The sequence below is a fragment of the Carlito syrichta genome, unplaced genomic scaffold (genome assembly GCF_000164805.1).
Source record: "Carlito syrichta isolate Samal-C Ts95f unplaced genomic scaffold, Tarsius_syrichta-2.0.1 Scaffold316023, whole genome shotgun sequence".
Lineage (NCBI taxonomy): Eukaryota > Metazoa > Chordata > Mammalia > Primates > Tarsiidae > Carlito > Carlito syrichta.
The window spans coordinates 338,218-350,752 of NW_007260119.1; positions in this window are offsets into that span (position 1 = coordinate 338,218).

The following is a 12,535-nucleotide window of genomic DNA, read 5'->3' on the forward strand; positions in this document are numbered from 1 at the left end:
CTCCGAGCCACCGCGAGATGGTCCCGCGCTCCCGAGCGTCTCCGTGAGAGGATTCCGCGGCGCTGCCTCTATTATGATGCCGTAAATCTTTTTAAATTCTGGAACTAATTATATAGAGGATATGTCTCAATTTGTTCTGCGTTAATGCCACAGTGGGGACGGGGCCCGGCCGTGGCCAGCGCAGATACGGAGACCCATGAAATTGATGAGCTGGGAGTATGCTTCCAGGCCTGAGCGCACCATCTGGAATTCCAGTCTGAGGTTACAATTAGAACTCCTGACCCCAGATTCAACTTTGCAAACAACAGGGGAAAAAATGGAGAAAAGAAAAAAACCGAGAGAAGAAAAAAGTAGTCTGCACCTGTAAAACACACACACACACACACACACACACACACACACACAATCTTAGTCTTTCCATCTTAAAGGATTCCTTCCAAGTATTTCTTTTGTGCTTTTTAACCTATAAAAGATAATGGAATATGCTTTATAGACTGGATTTTATCTCGTTCCCTCTCCCAACTGCACTCAGTTTAATAGTTGTCAGTATTTCCTCCGTGTTGAATTTAATTATATAGGAACAAAAAAATTTCTCAGTGAATTAACCTGCTACATCTTCTCACATTTGTCATTTCCCCTTTGAGAAATAGCTTCATTACCGAAAGCTACCTGGCCTGGACCTGGGGCCGTTCCTCCCCACCCTTTTCTTGTGACTGGTGCTCTGGCTTAACTGTAGTCACAGATTTTATTTGCGTTGCCATTTTACTTGTGATCTAAATAAGTCAGACCAATGCCTTCCTTCTTTCTTTAGTAACACGCTGCTTTATTTACCTCTCACTTTGACCCCCTGAAGAAACTGAAGGACCAGGCAGTACTGGGGAATCTGTTAAATTTATTAGCATAAATGCTTAGACAAAACGAGGTATAAATCACTCGGATGTATTAAGCCATAAAGTATCTCAGTGAAGTCAGGCCCCCGCCAGGGTCCTGGTGTATAAATGTTCATATAAAACAAGGTATCAGTACTGTCTCTCAAGCCAAATGTGTGCCGTAAAAATATCCAAGGTTGAGTTAGGAATATGGGGGGAGGAAGTAAGGCAGGAAGAGGGTGCTCTTTGCAGCAGTCTGTTGATACTGTGGCGGCCCCAGAACCATGATGGGAAGGAAGAATCTCAAGAGTTTGCACTTGGAGTCTTCCTGTCGAGAATTTTTTTTAAAAATGTACGCAGGATATCTTTGATTGGAAGCAAAGGAACAAGGAAAAAGAGATGAACAAATGAGGGCAAAAGGCATTGCCTTCTGCAGAATGCATTCCCCCCACCCCACCTCAGGTCACTGTTGGCTTCACAGAAATCGAGCCGGAAGAGACTCCGGCTCTCCATCCAGATAACGGATTGGTCATGAGAGCAGCCACCGGGGCCTTCCTCTGCAGACCCCGATGCGCAGCTGAAGGACGTGTGTTCACCAGAGGTGGATGAGGACTGGCCGCGGGGAGTGAGGAAGGGGGTGGACAGAATTCCTGGCAGAGTTCCGCCAGGAAAAAATCCACCAGAATGTTCCAGGAGCAGTTACTCATGGCTCTCCATAAATCCTGGCAAATCTAGGCATTCCTTGCCTCTTAGGAACGATTGTTCTCAAGCCTTGTAAAAAAAGATTAAGGTGTCCACGGAGAAAGGGAATAGCTCCCCCCCCATTGTTGTCTCCCAGCAGGGGAATTCTTATCTTTTTGGTGCCATGCATTGTTCATCCCCTGTGGAAGGACGATGGTCGGGATTGTAGCAGCAAGTGGGAACAGAGTAAGGAAAACATGACAGGCTCCGCCCTGCTCGTACAGAGTTTATATTCCAGCAGGAATGACCCAGGAATTACAAGGAAACAAACGAGACACCTTCTGACAGTGAGAACTGCTCTCTGTGAACAAGGAGATGGGCCAGACTAGAGAACAATGGGGTTTCGGGTGGGCAGCAACACCGGGGTGTTTCAGCGCATCTGGGAAGTAGCCCCCCACCCACCCACACACACGGTCCAGAAGAGGAAGGGCTTGGAGGATGTGGAACGCTTGGCCTGAATCCACCTCTGCCTGAAAGCATGGACTGCGTGGAATGGGCAGGGCGGCTGTTTGTAGAGCTTGCAAGTCCTCTGTCACTTACTTTCTGGATGACTCTGGGTGACTTGCTTGTTCTCTGAGCCTCAATTTTCCCAAGTGTAAAACAGCTGTTTATAGAGAGCAAAGGTGGCTTGAGATCACCACCCTCAGCTGGGCAACTGGAAGTAACACAACCTTCCCAACCCTCCCTCCCCCCAAAAGCTCTGTGTTCTCCCTTTCCAGGTAGAAACAGGAGCACCTGTTGATGTGGTGAGAGCCAGGAGAGGGAAGGCATGTGAACTTCTTAGCCCGTGAGAAGCAGTCGATAAATGGGAGCTGTTCCCTGCATAGACCATAGGTTGTTGCTTTGCTTTGGTTCTGATTAATGGAGTCCTAGACTTACTATGGGTATTGGTGTGAGTGAAAGAAAGGTAGCAATCTTGATTCTTTTCGGGTCGAGGGAAGGGCAGGAAGAGGAGCCGAGGAGGCCCCTTACGCGAGGCTGTGCCACCTTGGAGGAAACGGAAGTCATGTTGCTGTACCCGGACCCTAGCACGGACAGTGTGCGGCTTTGCTTCAAAACCAAGCTCAGGTTCTTTCTTTCAGAACAGACATTTACAGGTTAGCATCAGCCTGGAAAGCTCGGAATTGTCTGGTTCCCTGTAGCTGCGCTCAGGTGTGCAGCCTGGTCTGGCATACGGAGTCCTGGCGAGGTATAAACCACCTAGGCTCAGGCATGGTTTCTGCCAGTGATTGTGACCTCAGGGAAACAACGTGAGCTCCCAATTTATCAGTAGCCTTATCTGTAATGAGGATGATAAAAAAAATAAAATGAAGGATCCAGAAGTGATGTGAAAACCGTAAAGTGCTAGGTGATGCGGAAAGCCATCGTGACATTCGCCACATGGGAACTAACAGGGAGGAACGTGTCTGCTCTGAGTGGTGGGGATGTTGCCTGCCTTTGGGGCTCTTCATTTCAAGTGGGCAGAGTGCCTTTCGTGTGCGGCTGTCGTGAGGCATGAGACTGTAGGCTAGGCTTTCCGAATACTACCTAGCGTAGAGCACGTGTTATGTCAGTGTCACTGTCACTGCTACCATTCTCTGGCCAGCGTGAATGGCTTCTTGCTGCAGACGTTGCAGATGGCATAAAGGACAGGGCGTGGGAGCAGATGGCTGGGGTGTACAAGTCCCGCTCTCCTCCTTATTCTCCGTATGACTTTGGATGACTTCCTTGTTCTCTGAGCTTTCATTTCCCGAAGTGTGAAACAGAGCTCATGATACTATCCCTTCTCAGAGTTGACTTGAGAACAAATTAAAACGGTGTATGTGGTGCCTGGCACGTAGAGAAAACTAAAGTTTCAACTTTTTAAACCAGACTGCTGACTTCAAAGACAGAGCAGCCAGCAGGGGCTTGACTTACAGCATAATTCTGGGCACACAGAGAGACGAAACTCCATCTTTTAGACAAACCTGGGCCACGTTGAAATCTCGCTCTTTCATGCACAAAAGACTTTTCCATCAAGGTGTTGACAATTCTTTTCCTTCCTGACCATGAGCGCTTTGGGTTAAAATCCTGCCTCCTGCTTATTTTTAGTGAGTTTCTTTGCCGAATACCCAGAATATATGAAGGACTTCGGTGATCCCATGTTTTTCAAAATAAGCAGGAAACTGTTTTCAGCCAATGGAGAGAAAAAGCAGTGTGATCATCCTCTTGGAGTTACCACATAGCAGTTATTAATAGCTCTGTAAACAGGCTGGAACGTAGTATCAGCTTGCTGTTCAAGATATTACAAAAGTTTATGAGAAGTTGCTTAGGAAAAACAAGACAGAGTCATTAGAAATCTGACCCTGGTCAATAGTACATTCATTCCAAGTCTCCATAAATCACAAACACATGAAACGTCTATTGTGCTCACTGTTCCAGATCTAAAGACCCTCCCCTCACCTCGGTGGGGATTAAATACATTTCAGAAAGCCCAGTGTTTTCTCCTCTACCAACACAGAGGTGAATGACAAAATTTCCTAAGCAATCACAGATATTCAGCTCAATCAACTGACGTGGCAGCAGGTGAGGCAGTGGCATGTAACTTAGCCTCTGCTTCCTCTGCAGAGCACGTGTGTGTCTTGAATTATCCCCAACCTGGGAATGGAAGACATGTTGTCTTGATATTTAGTCTTCTCAAGTGGCATTCCATTTCAATTTTGCCCAAAACAGTCTCAGTTTAAGATGTTGTCCCAACTTAATCATTAATTGCTCTTCTGTTCCCCAAAATATCGTACTTTTCATGGTAAATGTTAAGAACTCACTTGCTTAAAAACGCATTTTATTGAAAAAAAGATTTTGAGAAAGTCATTAGAGCAGGCTGAAAGACAAGTTAAGTGGGGTTAGCGAGAAGAAAAGATGAGATGAATATTTGAAATCAAAGGATGTGAATCGTTACTGTAATTGAGCATAAATCTGAGCTTCCTGGCAGCCAAATCCAAAAGGGGAAATAACACTAATTACATATTTTTCATGATGCAATAAAAGGAAGAAATCCCGTTTTTCAAAAAAGAGACAAAACTTTCTAGTACTAAACTCTAAGAGGAACTTATCACAGTGATCTCTCTGTAAGGGTCATCAGACAATGGTTAGTGACTTCAACAATAATGTCAAAAAAGATGCAGAGACATCTCTGACTGCTGGTTTCTCACATCAACTCAATGTCCACAGCATTAAAATTATAGTCCTGTCAACACTTTCTAAGAGGAGAGAGGCAACAACATTGTCCCTTTTTGAAGTTTTCTAGGGGATCTGGCCTGATTCAAATTAACCTGGTTTGTTAATTTTCAGAGGTTTCCTATTGATAATTTTTATTTATTTCTTTGTTTGGGGTTTTTTTTTTTTTTTTTTTTTTTTTGAAGCAGGGTCTCTTTCTGTCACCCAGGCTGGAGTGCAGCACACTCGTGGCTCACCTGGCCTCGACCTCCTGGGCTCAAGGGATCCTTCTGCCTCAGCCTCCTGGGACTATGGGTGCGCACCACCATGCTCGACTAATTTTTTGTTTTGTGTAGAGATGAGATGTTTGCTATGTAGCCTAGGCTAGTCTTGAACTACTGGGCTCAAGCAATCCTTCCACCTCAGCCTCCCAAAGTGTTGGGATTATAGGTGGGAGCCATTGGGCCCAGCCTTCTGTGGGTAATTTTTAAAAAGCATCTTTTATTCATGAACCATCAGTTAACTTGGACATGAACCAGAATACCGCTAAGGACCTGACCATTGTTTTCCAGAATCTGTGAAGGACTTAGAGCGAGCCCTGGGGCAGTGGTTCTCAACGGAGGTGCTTTGCTTCGTGGCTGGCAGTGGCTAGCAACAGTAGGGACTGTCACTATTTGCCCGGGCAGGAAGGCGAATGCTACTGGCACCTGTGGGTAGAGGCTAGGGACGCCAGTAAGCATTCTGTAACCCACAGGGCAGCCTTCAGAACCAAGCGCTGTCCGGCCTAAAATGTCAATAGTGCCTATGCAGGGAAGCTCTGCCTGGGAACTGTTAGAGGAAGGGCCAGAGACATCTTTCCTAGCCAGGGTCAGAAGAAAAATCCTCACGGGGCGGGAGTCTGGAGCCAGTGGAGCTGGAGGGTGTCTCTCCCTGGACTCAAGAAACATCAGGGAAAGAAACAGGGAGACGAGCCTTCGGAAGGCCTGTCGTGGGCACACAGTCCATGAGGGAGGGGCCTTGTGGATAAATGAGTTTCACTAGAAAAGAGGCGGCCATCACGTGGAGGTGGTCATAAGCAAGAGGGAAGGCAGAGAACTTGCAGGGCTGGGCCGAGAGCTTCTGCCCTGACGTTCTGCTCCAACAGCCCGGAATATTGCGAGGATTTTTAAAAGCTCACAAGTCAGGGGCAGCACACACATCCCTGTTCCCAGAGCCCGTGCTCAGGATGCTGGCTAGGGCGCTCACATGGCTACACATGTGTTCTGCTCCCTCTCCCCGACTTCATTTTTTACCACCGATGTCATAGGGATTCCTTGGAACTGTTTTATATCGCATTAAATTTTAAAATGGGTGCCTGCTGGAAAATGCAGCCCATCAAGGCACAGAAAATTCTGAACCATGGCTGTAAGTCATACATCCTGGGACTCTCCACGAAGAAACAGGATTCTGACCCAGTTCTCCGTGTCATGCTCCAGAGTGTCCTCCTCTCGGCTCCCAGAATGCTTTGCAAGGAAGGACTACAAAGCCAGGTCCCTCACATGAGCCGTCTCACCCCTCAAGTTCAGCCAGGAGTGGACAGAGCCCTTGTCCTGTGTCGACATGTTTACTTCTGGCACGGGAAAACATCGCTGTTGCCTAATTCCGCTTCCCAGCCCATCGGCTTGCCTGGAGACACATATTTTATGCTCTCCTTTGATGATTTACAAGTAAATTAGCATCATTTGCTGAGGTCTGCCAACATGTATGCATTTCTGGAGAAATCGGAGATGTTGAAACGTTGTTACAATGTATCGCATCCCAATACTTCCTTCTTGAGAAGGAGTAAGTTTCACCAGCTAGTTTATGTACCTGACATGTTTATTGCCCAATTCCCGCGAGCATTTCCCATGGTCATGTGCTCTCACACATTGTTTTCACAAGTTGTGTTTTGAGAGAAATGAGGGAAGTGCAGGCCAGAGAGGCGAGATGTTATCTTTTGGAAAGGACAGTCCAGTCTAATGGAAGAGGAGTATCCAGTCAGAAGCGCTAACGGACGATGCCCTCCGGTGGGTGTGATCAAGCCACAGGATCCAGTTCCAGGATTCTGCACTGGGACCCTGACTTCCCAGGAACAATTCAGTCCTGTTCCAAATAAACACAGTGTATCATTATCATTATTGGATAAACAGGAACATCTGTTAGGTCAAATGTTCTGTTTCCTTAAAGGCAACCAGGTCCTCCGTCCTTCTTTGTGTCTGTCTCTAGTGAATCTCAGATGGGTGGATAACACACAGCTCCTCTTGATCATCTCAGTGTTTGGAAGCCAGATTTATTTTTATTTTTTTTAGAGACAGACTCTTGCTCCTTTGCCCAGGCTGGAATGCAGTGGTGCAATCTTGGCTCACTGCAGCCTCAACTTCCTGGGCTCAGGCATCCTCCTGCCTCGGCCTCCTGAGTAGCTGGGACTACAGGCATGAGCCACTCACCCGGTTATTTTTTTTAAATTTTCTATAGAGATGGGATCTCTCTAGCTGCCCAGACTAATCTCAAACTCCTGGGCGCAAGTGATTCTCCTGCCTCAGTCTCCCAAAGTTTTGAGATTACTATGCCTGGCAGAAACCAGATTTTAAAAAGAAAAAAAAAAAAACATTCCCTGCCCATCTCAGGTGGGTCTCAAAAGATGAGAATATTTGAGGCAGCCAGCCTGCCTCATTGTTAGAGATGTTGTACTTGTTTTAAGTCATGACTGGGGATGAGAGGACTCTAGGCATCCCTTTCTCCAGCTCAGTCTGGCGCCTTCCCGGGGATCACTCAGTGGGCACAAGGTGATTTCCCGCAGGTCACAGCTGCGGGGAACTTGAAGGAGCACCTTGTCCTGCCCATCACTCTCCAGATAAGACTTTATCGTGTGACCCGCCCAAGACCACACACCTGGGGAGGGCAGAGCTTTCCCCAAGGTCCTCTTTCTGGGGCACATTCATCCATCTACATCTACTGAGTACCTTTTACAGCCCAGCAACAGGGCCGGGACGGCCATCTGGTTCTCAGCGTGCTCACAGCCTGACTCTGCTGCTGGACTTGGCCACCGTGGAGGCAGGATGTGCCGGTTCTTGTAAGATGTATCCTTGCCCGGCTCGGTGGCTCAGCCAGCATTTCGGGAGGCCAAGGCAAGGGCATCGCCTGAGCCTGCGGGTTCGAGACCAGCCTGGGCAACCTGGCCAGACCTCGTCTCTACAATAAATATATTTTTTAAAAATTAACCGGGCAGAGCCGGGCTCGGTGGCTCAGCCTGTAATCCCGCGCCTTTGGGAGGCTGAGGTGAGTGGATTGCCTGAGCCCGCGGGTTCGAGACCCGCCTGGGCAGCGAGACCTCATCTCTACAATAAATCAAAAAATCAGCCGGGCGTGGTAGCGCATGCCTGTAATTCCGGCTACTCGGAAGGCTGAGGCGGAAGGATCGCCGGAGCCCAGCAGGTCGAGGCTGCGGTGGCCGGGAGCGGCCACTGCACTCCAGTCTGGGCGACAGAGTGAGACTCCAACTCAAAAAAAAAAAAAAAATTAACCGGGCACAGTAGCGAGCACGTGTAGTTCCAGCTATTTGGAAGGCTGAGGTGGAAGGATTGTTGGAGCCCAGCAAGGTCAAGGCTACAGTGGCCGTGAGCGTGCCACTGCACTCCAACCTGGGCAACGGAGTGAGACCCTGACTCAAAAAAAAAAAAAAAAAAGGAAGAAAAGAAATTCCTCGTGAGCCTCGAAGAGGTGTAGCCGCCAGAGGGATCTCTTCTGTTTTGAAACTGAATTAAGTTCCTAACCCAGCACAAAGCATACATTTCTTAGAGCTGCATTTAGTAGCACAGCCCAAGGAGGACACCAGAAAGCCACACAGAGATTGTTACCCACTCTGCTCTGTATTTTTGTTGCCTGTTTGGGGCTGATGAAATTGTTACACAATGTGCAAGCATGCAGACATTTACCAAAGATCCAGTTCCAAGATGTAAAAACGAAAAAGAATTTCTCCTAATCTGACTCCCAAAAGGACCTGAGCAGCATTTCAGATGTGTCCAGTAAGGCTTAAAAATAATTATCCCGGAGAGTAATCACTCCCTTGGTCATTTTGATGTATTTTTGTCTACAAACAAGTTTTCTAAACCACTGCCTTGGCTTCCTTTGAAAAGTCTCTGGAACAAAAGTACTTTGAGTGACCCCAGGATTACTAGGCAACAGTCACCAAGGATGTGGATGAGGCTGAAAAAGATAAAAACAGACGATGTGCTTTACGATGTCAGAGCTAAAATATCGTATAATTAAAATAGAATAAAACACTGAAGCTTGGAAACAAAGGAATAATCCTATCAGGGAAATTAGCAAGCTTATTTAAGAGAATGTTAAGGTTTCTTGAAGCATGCTGTAAAGTCACCCGTACACTGCCCAGATGACTCTGTGGGGTGGCTGCTTCATGTAATTAGAATTCACCCTCCTCCTTCTTCCCTCCTCCTCCTTCCCTTTTCATCCTAATAATAATTATTACTATTAGCCATCACTTATTGGGCGCCTAGGCTATCTCGGCATTCTCTCTGCCTCCCCCGACGACCACATCAAGGAGAGGTGTCTGTTGAGGATAAGACGTGGGGAGGTTTGGGCTGTCCACTCAGCCATCCAGAGTGCGGGGTAGCCAGAGGGCTTGGGTGGTTCACCAGTAGAATTCAGGAAGGGCAGCAGAGGCTACTAGATGCCGGGGACCCACTTTGGCGCCAGCCCTGGGGATGGCTTGTCCTCAGAGTGAAATCGCCCATCCAGCCCAACCCTGTCAAAGAGCCACAGGCCAAAGGGAAATGAACTTGCTTTGCCACAGAATCAGTTTCCACTGTACAATGTCAACTAAAGCCCAGCCCACCTACTCCCTGTTGTATCAAATTCTGGCATACCCTACTTCCTGCATTGGTTGTGCAGTGTCCCTGAAATTATTATTATTTTTTGAGTCAGAATCTCCCTCTGTCACCAAAGCTGGAGTGCAGTGGCATGATCATGGCTTACCACAGCCTCCACCTCCTAGGCTCTGGTGATCCTCCCACCTCAGCCTCCCAAGTAGGTGGAATACAGGTGCATGCCAGCATACCCTGCTCATTTTTAAAACATTTTTTTGTAGAGACGAGGTCTCTCTGTGATGCCCAGGCCAGTCTCGAACTCCTGGGCTCAAGCAGTTCTCTCAAAGTGCTGGGATTATAGGCATGAGCCACTGTGTCCAGCCAATTTTTTAGTGAAATACAGCAAATAACAGTGCCAGTGCACTGTGGGGGAGTTGCAAAAAGAATCGGCTACTCCCGGGAATCCCAAAGTGATGTTCCCCCCATTTGAGTCATTCCTGTCTCCCCTTCTCCCAGTTTGAGCGTTCCTGAGTAGAGCACAGGAAATGTATGAGCACACCAATATTGGATCCAAATAAAGCAGGAGGCAGTTCTGCTGGCATGTCCGCTTGGGTGTGTAACAGGGCGGCTCTCAGAAGGTCTCAGAGTTAGACCACGCCTGGTGGTCACGGGAAGAAGAAAATGTGTTTGTAAGACCCAGAGGCTCGCAAGGACGCACTGACATTCATGTGCGCACACGCATACACATGTTTCTGAGTCAAGGGAGCCATGCCGTGTGTTGCTTTAGTCTCCATCTTCTCCCTCTCTGCGCCGAGCACGAATCCTGCATCTGGGTGCTGGGCTGGGCCTATTCCCTCTCATCTCCCCTCGTTCCACACCGCCTGTCACACACACACACACAATCCTGAGGCATCAAGCTATGGAATATTGCAAGTGAAAAGAGAAATGGCTTCAAAAGGGCCCAGTGGCGCCTTCTACACATGCTAAAAGGCAGAACTCCATCCACGTTGACTTTCCAGAGCTTTTGGTGTACTCGAGAGGACGGAGGGGTTGGAGACCCAGGCAGGGAGTCAGAGATGGCAGTGCCAGAGCAGCTCTGCGGGGTTGAAGACCTCAGGAGAAGGCCACAAGCCCTCCGCCCAGCCCATGGGATTGCAGCTCTTCTCGGAAATGTGTCTTGGTTCCAGTGACTCCTTTGCCTCTGGCAAGAGCACTTTGATTATGAACTAAGGCCTGTGGGCAGAACACGAAGCCAGATGCCAGCCGATGCCATGCCCTGCCCATCAGGGTTCAACCAAAAAGCAAGAGCAGTGCTCTCCACCCAAGACACACTTGGGGGCAGACATTGAGGTTCCCTGCGCAGTTCAGTTTTCTACCGCACCCTTTCAGGTCACACACACGGAGCGCTGGGGCTCCATCTGAGTCACTGAGTTCCTTTGTGGAGCAGGTAGTTTGTGACAGGCTAGAAGTGGCCCAAGGATGAAACTGATAAATCATAATCATAGCAACTACCTGTTGTGCAGCACTTGTTAAGTGACTGGCACTGTGTGTTACATGCTTTCTTCCTTTTTTTTTTTAGAGATCAGGTCTTTCCATGTTGCCTAGGCTGGTCTCAAACTCCTGGGCTTGAGCTATCCTTCTGCTTCGGCCTCTCAAAGTGCTGGGATTACAGGCATGAGCCACCATGCCCAGGCTTGTTTTCTTAGATTATTTCACTTGAGCCGGGCTCAGTGGCTCATGCCTGTAATGCAAGAGACTACAGTGAACTATGATCATGACACTGCACTCCAGCCTGGGCAACAGAGTGAGAATCCAACTCAAAAGAAAAAAGAAGAAGAAAGATTATTTCATTTGAATCTCATAGAAACCCTGGGTAGAATGTCATGAAAACATGTTCCTTTTATGAGTGAGGCATGGAGAGCTGACATGTGCCCACAGTCCCACAGCTAGAAAATGCCAGCACTCAGGCAGAGTGAGTCTGTGTCTCTACAGCCTTTGATCCTAACTGCTATCTTGCCTCAGAGGAAGGATGGAAAGAGTCCAGTCAGTCGTCAAGGCCCCTATGATGGTCCATCCGCCTGTCCATCCATCCGTCCTTCCATCCATCCATTCTTCCATCTATCCATCCGTGCATTCATCCACCTGTCTGCTCATTCATCCGTCCATTCATCCGTCCAGCCAATCATCCATCCGTCCATCTGTCCATCCGTCCATCCATTCATCCATCTGTCCATCCATTCATTTGTCCATCCATTTGTTCATCCATCCGTCCGTCCATCCATCCATCCATCTGTCCACCCATTCATCTATCCATTTATTCATCCATCCATCCACACATTTATCCATCCATTCATTTGTTTATCCATCCATCCGTCCATTCATTTATCCATCCATTCATCCACCCATTTGTCCATCCATCCGTCTGTCCATCTGTCCATCCATCCATTCATTTATCCATCCATCCATTCATCCATTTGTCCATCCATCCGTCTGTCCATCTGTCCACCCATCCATTCAACCGTCCATCCATCAATCCACCTGTCCACCCCTCCATCTATTCACTTATTCATCCATTCATTCATTCATTTATCCCTCCATCCATCTGTCCATCCATTCATCCATTCGTCCACCTGTCCATCCGTCCACCCACCCACCCTTCCATCCATCCGTCCATCCATCCATCCACCCATCCATCCATCCATGCATTCCTTTGTCCATCCATCCATTCATCTGTCCACCCATCCATCTATCCACTTATTCATCCATCCACGCATGCATTCATCCACTCACTTATCCATCCATCCATCCATCCATTTGTCCATTCGGCCATTCAGCTATCCACCCACCCTTCCATCTATCCATCCACCCACCCATCCATCCACCCACCCATCCATCCATCCACCCATC